The 7,444-nt window shown below is 41.3% G+C and overlaps 1 protein-coding gene and 1 pseudogene across 1 annotated transcript in view; one reads left to right on the forward strand and one right to left on the reverse strand.

Moving 5' to 3' along the window:
- Positions 1-7,444, reverse strand: part of ZMYM4 (zinc finger MYM-type containing 4) — a 168,719-nt gene that overhangs the window by 107,252 nt on the left and 54,023 nt on the right. The gene's annotated exons all lie outside the window — the stretch shown is intronic.
- Positions 5,152-7,444, forward strand: part of LOC100942818 — a 9,501-nt pseudogene continuing 7,208 nt past the window's right edge.

Below are 7,444 nucleotides of genomic sequence, written 5' to 3' on the forward strand. Positions count from 1 at the left end.
TTTTTTTTTTTTTGAGACAAAGAGTCTCCCTTTGTCACCCTCTGTAGAGTATGATAGCTCACAGCAACCTCAAACTCTTGGAACTCTTGGACTCAAGCGATCCTCTTGCCTCAGCCTTCCGAGCGGCTGGGACTACCCCTGCCCACCATAGCGCCCAGCTATTTTTAGAGACGGGATCACGATCTAGTTCAGGCTGGTCTCCAACTCCTGAGCTCAGGCAATCCACCGCCTTTGTCTCCCAAGTGCGGAGATGATAGGCATGAGCCATGGCACCCAGTGTGATTCCTATCTCTTGAATCAACTTCAGAAAGACTTTTGCTCCGACCATTTTCACTGAAACTGTTCTCATCAGGGTCACAGAGACCTCTATGATGCTCAACCAAATGATCAATTGTGATGCAAAATTTCTTAAATTAGAATGACACCCAGGCTGAGGCAGGTGGATTGCCTGAGGTCAGGAATTTCAACACCAGCCTGAGCAAGAGCAAAACCCCACCTCTAAAAAAATTAGCTGGGAGTTGTGGCAGCTGCTTGTAGTCTCAGCTACTTGGGAGGCTGAGGCAAGAGAATTGCCCAAGACTTTGAGGTTGCTATGAGCTATGACACCATGTCATTCTACCGAGGGTGAAAAAGTGAGACACAGTTTCAAAAAAAAAAAAAAAAAAAAATTAGAATATGACAAATAATCATTTAGGTGGAAAGATCTGGATCACTACTTCACATCAAATAAAATTCCAAATGAGTTAAATTTAAAAATAAAAACCACCAGGAAATAGAAAAGTCTTTTAACCAGAAACAGAAATTCTCATGAAAACATATTTAAAAGCTTGACTGCATTTTTAAAAAATTATTTGAAAAAGTTTAAAGGTAATCTGGGTGAAAGCCAGGTGCAGTGGCTCACACCTGTAATCCTAGCACTCAGAGAGCTGAAGCAGGTTGACTGCTTTAAGTCAGGAGTTCTAGTCCTGCCTGAGCAAGAGTGAGACCGCATTCTCTACTAAAACTAAAGAAATTAGCCAGGCGTGGTGATGCATGCCTGTAATCCCAGCTACTAGGGAGGCTGAGGCGAGAGGATTGCTCAAGCCCAAGAGTTTGAAGTTGCTGTGAACAATCATGATGCCATGGCACTCTAGTCAAGGTGACAGAGCAAAAATCAGTCTCAAAAAAGTAAATAAAAGAAAATAAATAAAATGTTTTTTTTTTTTTAAAAAAAAAGGTAATCTGGGTGAAAGATTATGTTAGTATGATAAAGGTTACTATCCTACTCATAAAGCAGTCTTGGACCCAATTAACAAGTTCCATCCTAATAGAAAATGATCCAAGAACATAAACAAACTACTAAACATTCGATCTCACCCAAAATCAAAATTAAAAATAGATAACCATTTTCTCTCAGACTGGCAAAGATACAAATAAACAAAGAGAGAGAAATTTCCATCCTATTTTTACAAAGCCTTAGCAGTGTATCTTGGAAATCTCTCTTTACACAGAGATCTATTTCCTTTTTTAGTGGCTACATAGTCTTTTATTGTATCATACTGGTGAACATTTAAGGTTATTTCCAGCTTTTTTTCTTTCTTTCTTTTTTTTTGCAGTATTTGGCCAGGGCTGGGTTTGAACCCGCCACCTCCGGCATATGGGGCTGACACCCTACTCCTTTGAGCCACAGGTGCAAGCCCCCCCCCAGCTTTTTTTCTTAAAAATACAATACTGTAATTGTCATCCTTGTACATACAACTTGTACATGCATGTGACAATGGGATCAATTCTTAGAATCACTAGGTTAAAAAATATAGGCATTTAAATTTGGATAGATGTTGCCCAACAAAAAGCATACCAATTTGTATCTTGTCTTATTTTACATTTAATGTTTTTTTGTTTGTTTGTTTTTTGAGACACAGTCTCACTATGCTGCCCTTAGTAGAGTACTGTCCTGTCGCAGCTCACAGCAACCTCCAACTCTTGGGCTTAAGAGATTCTCTTGCCTCTGCCTCCAAAGTGGCTGGGACTATAGGCACCTGCCACAACACCTGGCTATTTTTTTGTTGCAGATGTCATTGTTGTTTAGCTGGTCTGGGTTGGGTTCGAACCTGCCACCCTTGGTGTATGTGGCCAACGCTGTAAGCACTGTGCTCCGGGTGCCGAGCCTACATTTAATTTTCATGTCTTTAATTTTGAATAAAAATCTTCCAATGTAGTTATTAATAAATCATCTGTGATTATTCTATCAACTGCTTGATTACAGAATATTTTTAGGTGACCTAGGGCAGTGGTTCCCAAATAATTATAATTAATGGTTAATACCTAGCAGGGAACTCACCTTGGCACTTTGTTTAAGCACTTTATATGACTTACTTCAATTTAATCTCCAAAAAATTTCCTAAGATAGGTATTGTTAATTTTACACATGAAGAAATGGAGGTACTGAGAGGTTAAGGGGACAGATATACACAGCTCTGAAAACGCCTCTCAAGAAAAAATTCCAATTTTTTAAGCATACACAAAACTCTCTAAATCTATCCCTATCTTCCTCCACAGCTTCATCTTTTCCTGTCTTCATGTTCCCATCATATCCCCTTTCTCAAACAAATCCCCCATCTATTATGAATGACTATAGTTTACTCAATCTTTCAGTTAGTTTCATTCATCAGACTACTGTGCACAGTGATTAAGCTTTTCCAGTCTTAATTCAACAGTGAACACTCAGCTTCCGTGACTGAACTAAAGGAAAAAATCCTGTATGATGCCATAATCTCACAGCCCACACACATCCAACTTCCTGAACAAAGTAGAATTCACAACTCTTTCCTAGTGGTACTACAGCACATCTGTCTATGGCAGCAATTATAAAAACTTTACTCCAAAGTTGGGAATGCCATAAGAAATTGAGTACCCACATACATTTCTGAAACTGTATCATGAAATATCTCATTCTTTCTGCAAACCAATCTGCTAACAAATAACAGAAGTTATAAAAAACTTGAGTTCTAGTCACATTTTACAGGCTAAGAAAGAAATCAGTAAAAATAAACATTATTTATACAAAGACCTTTAGAATTATATAAAAACTGAAAACAATCTACTTAGTGTCTTTCAACAGAACCTAAATAAAATCAAGATTTTGTAAAGGTTAGAAATTTCACACTTCTCAAAGCCAGGGGTAAGTAAAAGTGCATCCTAGTAGAAAGAAAAAACAAAACAGGGGGCGGTGCCTGTGGCTCAAAGGAGTAGGGTAATGGCCCTATATGCTGGAGGTGGCAGGTTCAAATCCAGCCCCCTGCCAAAAACTGGGGGGAAAAAAAAGAAAAGAAAAAACAAAACAGGTGACGCCTGTAACTCAGTAGGCAGGGTGCCAGCCACATACACCAAGGCTGCTAGGTTCAAATCTGGCCCTGGCCTGATACAACAACGACAACTACAACAACAACAACAACAAAAAAAAAAAACCCAGCCAGGGGCGGCACCTGTAGCTCAAAGGAGTAGGGCGCTGGCCCCATATGCCAGAGGTGGCTGGTTCAAACCCAGCCCCAGTCAAAAAAAAAACAGCCAGGCATTGTGGCAGGCACCTGTAGTCTCAGCTACTTGGGAGGCTGAGGCAAAAGAAATCACTTAAGCCCAAGAGTCTGAGGTGCTATGAACTGTGACACCACAGCACTCTACCCAGGGCGACAGCTTAAGACTCTGTCTCGGCTTGGCACCTGTGGCTCAAGCGGCTAAGGCGCCAGCCACATACACCTAAGGTGGCGGGTTCGAATCCCCAGCCCGGGCCCGCCAAACAACAATGATGGCTGCAACCAAAAAATGGCCAGGCGTTGTGGCGGGCGCCTGTAGTCCCAGCTACTTGGGAGGCTGAGGCAGGAGACTCGCTTGAGCCCAGGAGTTGGTGGTTGCTGTGAGCATGATGTCACAGGACTCTACCCAGGGGGATAGCTTGAGGCTCCGACTCAAAAAAAAAAGAAAAAAGACTCTGTCTCCCCGCCCCCCCCCAAAAAAACTCTTTTAGCAGGTATGTGGGAGGTTTTCCCCATACATCAACCAATTTTCCAGCAGACACCGACTAGAATCCTATTAACTAAATTTAATCCTGACACTGTCTATAAGGAGTTAGCATCAGATCCCACAGGTTGAGAATTCAGTCCCCCAAAACTGCCCACCACCCCTGCCACCACTTCAGATGCCAATCACAAGCTCCAGGTTGTGACCTGAGCTTCTGACTGACCAACTATAAATTGGAATTCCCACAATCCCCATCTCAGGTTTAATTAGCTAGATTGGCTCACAGAACTCAGGGAAACACATTTATCAGTTTGCTGTAAACGATTATAAAGGATACAGATGAACAGCCAGATGGAAGAGATACATACACAGATAAAGGGGCATGGAGCTTCCATGCCGTCTCTGGGCACACTACCCTCCCAGCACCTCCATGATTCAGCAATTCAGAAGCTCTCCAAACACAAGCAATTTTGGATTTGGAGCCCATGCTTTTATCTAATGGGCCATTACAGTTCCTAAAGTTATATAAATATTTATTCTATAAGTTTAAATATGTATTTGTATAGTTTAAAGTCAGTGGAGAATGGCTCAGAAGCTGGCATGATGCTGACCCCAGCCCCGTAGGCCATGAGGAAGTGAAGAGTGGCTGGCAGGCAGGCACTGAGAGATGCTGGCAATGAATCTGATATCTGCTTCACCTCGGTGCAGAAGAGATCAATCCCACCTCTCTGGACAGTGCTAGATGCCAGTAACCAGATGTGACTGCTCTTGATGAAGATGCAGAACCTCAATGAGAGGCATTACAGGGGTCTGACCACCCCCAGTAAGGCAGAAAAGGTGGCGAAGCACAGTAAAGCCTCAGTGAAGATCTGGAGGTGCTCCTACCATGTCTCCCCCAACCCCTGCCTCAGATGGAGTCTGACCACCCATTCTACAACATCAGGAAGGATCATAGGTATACAGATTTCACTGAAGATGAGTAACTCTCTTGTGAGAGTCTAAAGGACAGTATTGCCATAGTTTTGCCCTTCTGGAATGAAGAAATAGTTCATTCTTGTCATAGACTGACAAGAGAAAAGAGGTACTGACTGCACCTACGGCAACAGCCTTCAGGGTATTGCCAAGCATTTAGAAGGTTTCTCTGAAGAGGCTATCATGGAGCCCATCAAGCCCATACAATTCCTGGAGGATGAAGAGAATACTGGTAAGGGCATGGAAGCTGTAGTTGTGCAGGGCAAAGCCAAGAAGTAAAAGCTAGGAGAGAGCATACTGCACAAAGAACACCCTCCCTGCTCTCCCATTCCTCTGCATCTTCCCCTGCACATGTGACACTGACCACATTTTGGAAGAATCATTAATTATAGCTGCAGTTGTGAACCAGTGGCTCCCATTTTCATCTTAGTCATTTTTTCTCCTGCACCCATTCCCATCATATAATCTAGTCAGAATAGCACCTGTGGGACATGGGTCCAAACCAAGGGAAAATTCCTCTTTCGAAGAGATGACAGGTAGAACTCAGGTTTTTGCCAGTGCTTTCTTTACTAGGGACCTGCCTGAGTATTGGCTAGGGAGGAATCATGAATGACCAAATGAAGAGAGCCTCTTTGCTCCCAGGAGCCAGTCCCATACTCTTCTATAGACAGGCCACTGTCTAGAGGGCTCTAGTCATTTCAGTGGAAGATGAATATAACCTGCATGGTGATGTAAAAAAAAAAAAAACAGGTATTTCCTTCCTGATCTCAGAGGAGCTGACTCTCAGAAGATTGGGATCAAGCGTGAGTGCTGCATTTATTTTAATAAAAAAAGAATATATACATAATACAAAAACCTTCCAGGGGTTTCTAGTGGCAGTTGAAATAGTCCCACATATAGACATCAGAAAATAAGCCATTTTGATGGCACCTGTGGCTCAGTGGGTAGGGCACTGGCCCCATATACTGAGGGTGGTGGGTTCAAACCCAGCCCCAGCCAAACTGCAACAAAAAATAGCTGGACATTGTGGCAGGCACCTGTAGCCCCAACTACATGGGAGGCTGAGGCAAGGGAATAGCTTGAGCCCAAGAGTTTGAGGTTGCTGTGAGCTCTGATGCCACAGCACTTTACCAAGGGAGACAAAGTAAGACTCTGTCTAAATAAACAAACAAATAAATAAGAAAAGAAGCCATTCCTCACACCTCACACCTATATGGAATAAGCTCCTTGACTTCTAAGGGGTAGCAAGCAGTACATCTGCCCCCTTAGAATTCTTCTCTGGTCTTATTTTGTGGCAGTGAAATACCTCTTGATCATGTCCAAGTGTGTCTTTCACTGATCATGTTCTAGTCATTTGACCCTGCTATGTGAACCCAATACACATTTTGAATATAACTGTACTAATCTTTTTGCCAGAACAGTATAATAAAGTAGTGATATTAAATAAATATAAACAAAAATCCAAGTCCCTTCCTCTGAATATCAATAACTATTATACACACATATATGTATATATGGGAAAGCAAATAGTATTTAGATATTTATTTAAATTTTGAAGAAGGAAATAATGTTATAGAACTAACCAGGTATCATCAAGGACTTTTATTTAAAGAATAACTTTAAAATAAGCCCAGTTACTTCAGTCTTATTATAATTAAAATATTCCTTTAGCATCCCAATAACTTTTTCCAGAGCCACAATGTGACAATGGGATGGTATAGAATTATAATTTAATATAACATTTAATATATTAAACAAGACACTATAGGTAGACAAAGAAGGATTAATTTCAAAATTATCATGAAAAATAATTTTTAATTACATTTTCCCATTTCCTTGTTCTCTAATCCAGTTTATAGTATGATGTTACATTAATCCTAGCTAATAAGACAGACCAGCAAAAAGGAAATCAGTACAAAGACACCTAAGAAGTATGACAACTCAGAATTTTTGGATCATTCATCTTATACAAGAGTTGTCTTTCTAGGCCAGGTATGATGGCTCATGCCTGTAATCCCAGCACTCTGGGAGGCCTAGGCAGGTAGATTGCGGGAGCTCACAGGTTCGAGACCAGGCTGAGCAGGAGAGACCACGTCTCTAAAAAATAGCCGGGTGATATGACAAGAGCCTGTAGTTTCAGATACTTGACAGGATGAGACAAGAGAATAGCTTGAGCCCAACAGAGTACCCAGGGCAACAAAGTGAGACTCTGTCTCAAAAAACAAGTAAGAGTTGCCTTTCTGAATAAACATTTTACCAAGTGCATACTGTATATGCTACATCTTTCAAAAGGTAAGGTAAATACATAATCTATGTCAATCAGTTACCAAAATCATCTTAGTAACTGCTTTCCTAAACTGGACACACTCAATCACATCTCTAAAACTCTTAGCTTATGAAAAATCTATACAGGCTGTTTTAGAATCACATTTAAAGACTAGCTTACGGCTCAGCGCCTATGACTCAAGTGGCTAAG

The sequence above is a fragment of the Otolemur garnettii genome, unplaced genomic scaffold (genome assembly GCF_000181295.1).
Source record: "Otolemur garnettii isolate 467f Iridium unplaced genomic scaffold, OtoGar3 scaffold00025, whole genome shotgun sequence".
Lineage (NCBI taxonomy): Eukaryota > Metazoa > Chordata > Mammalia > Primates > Galagidae > Otolemur > Otolemur garnettii.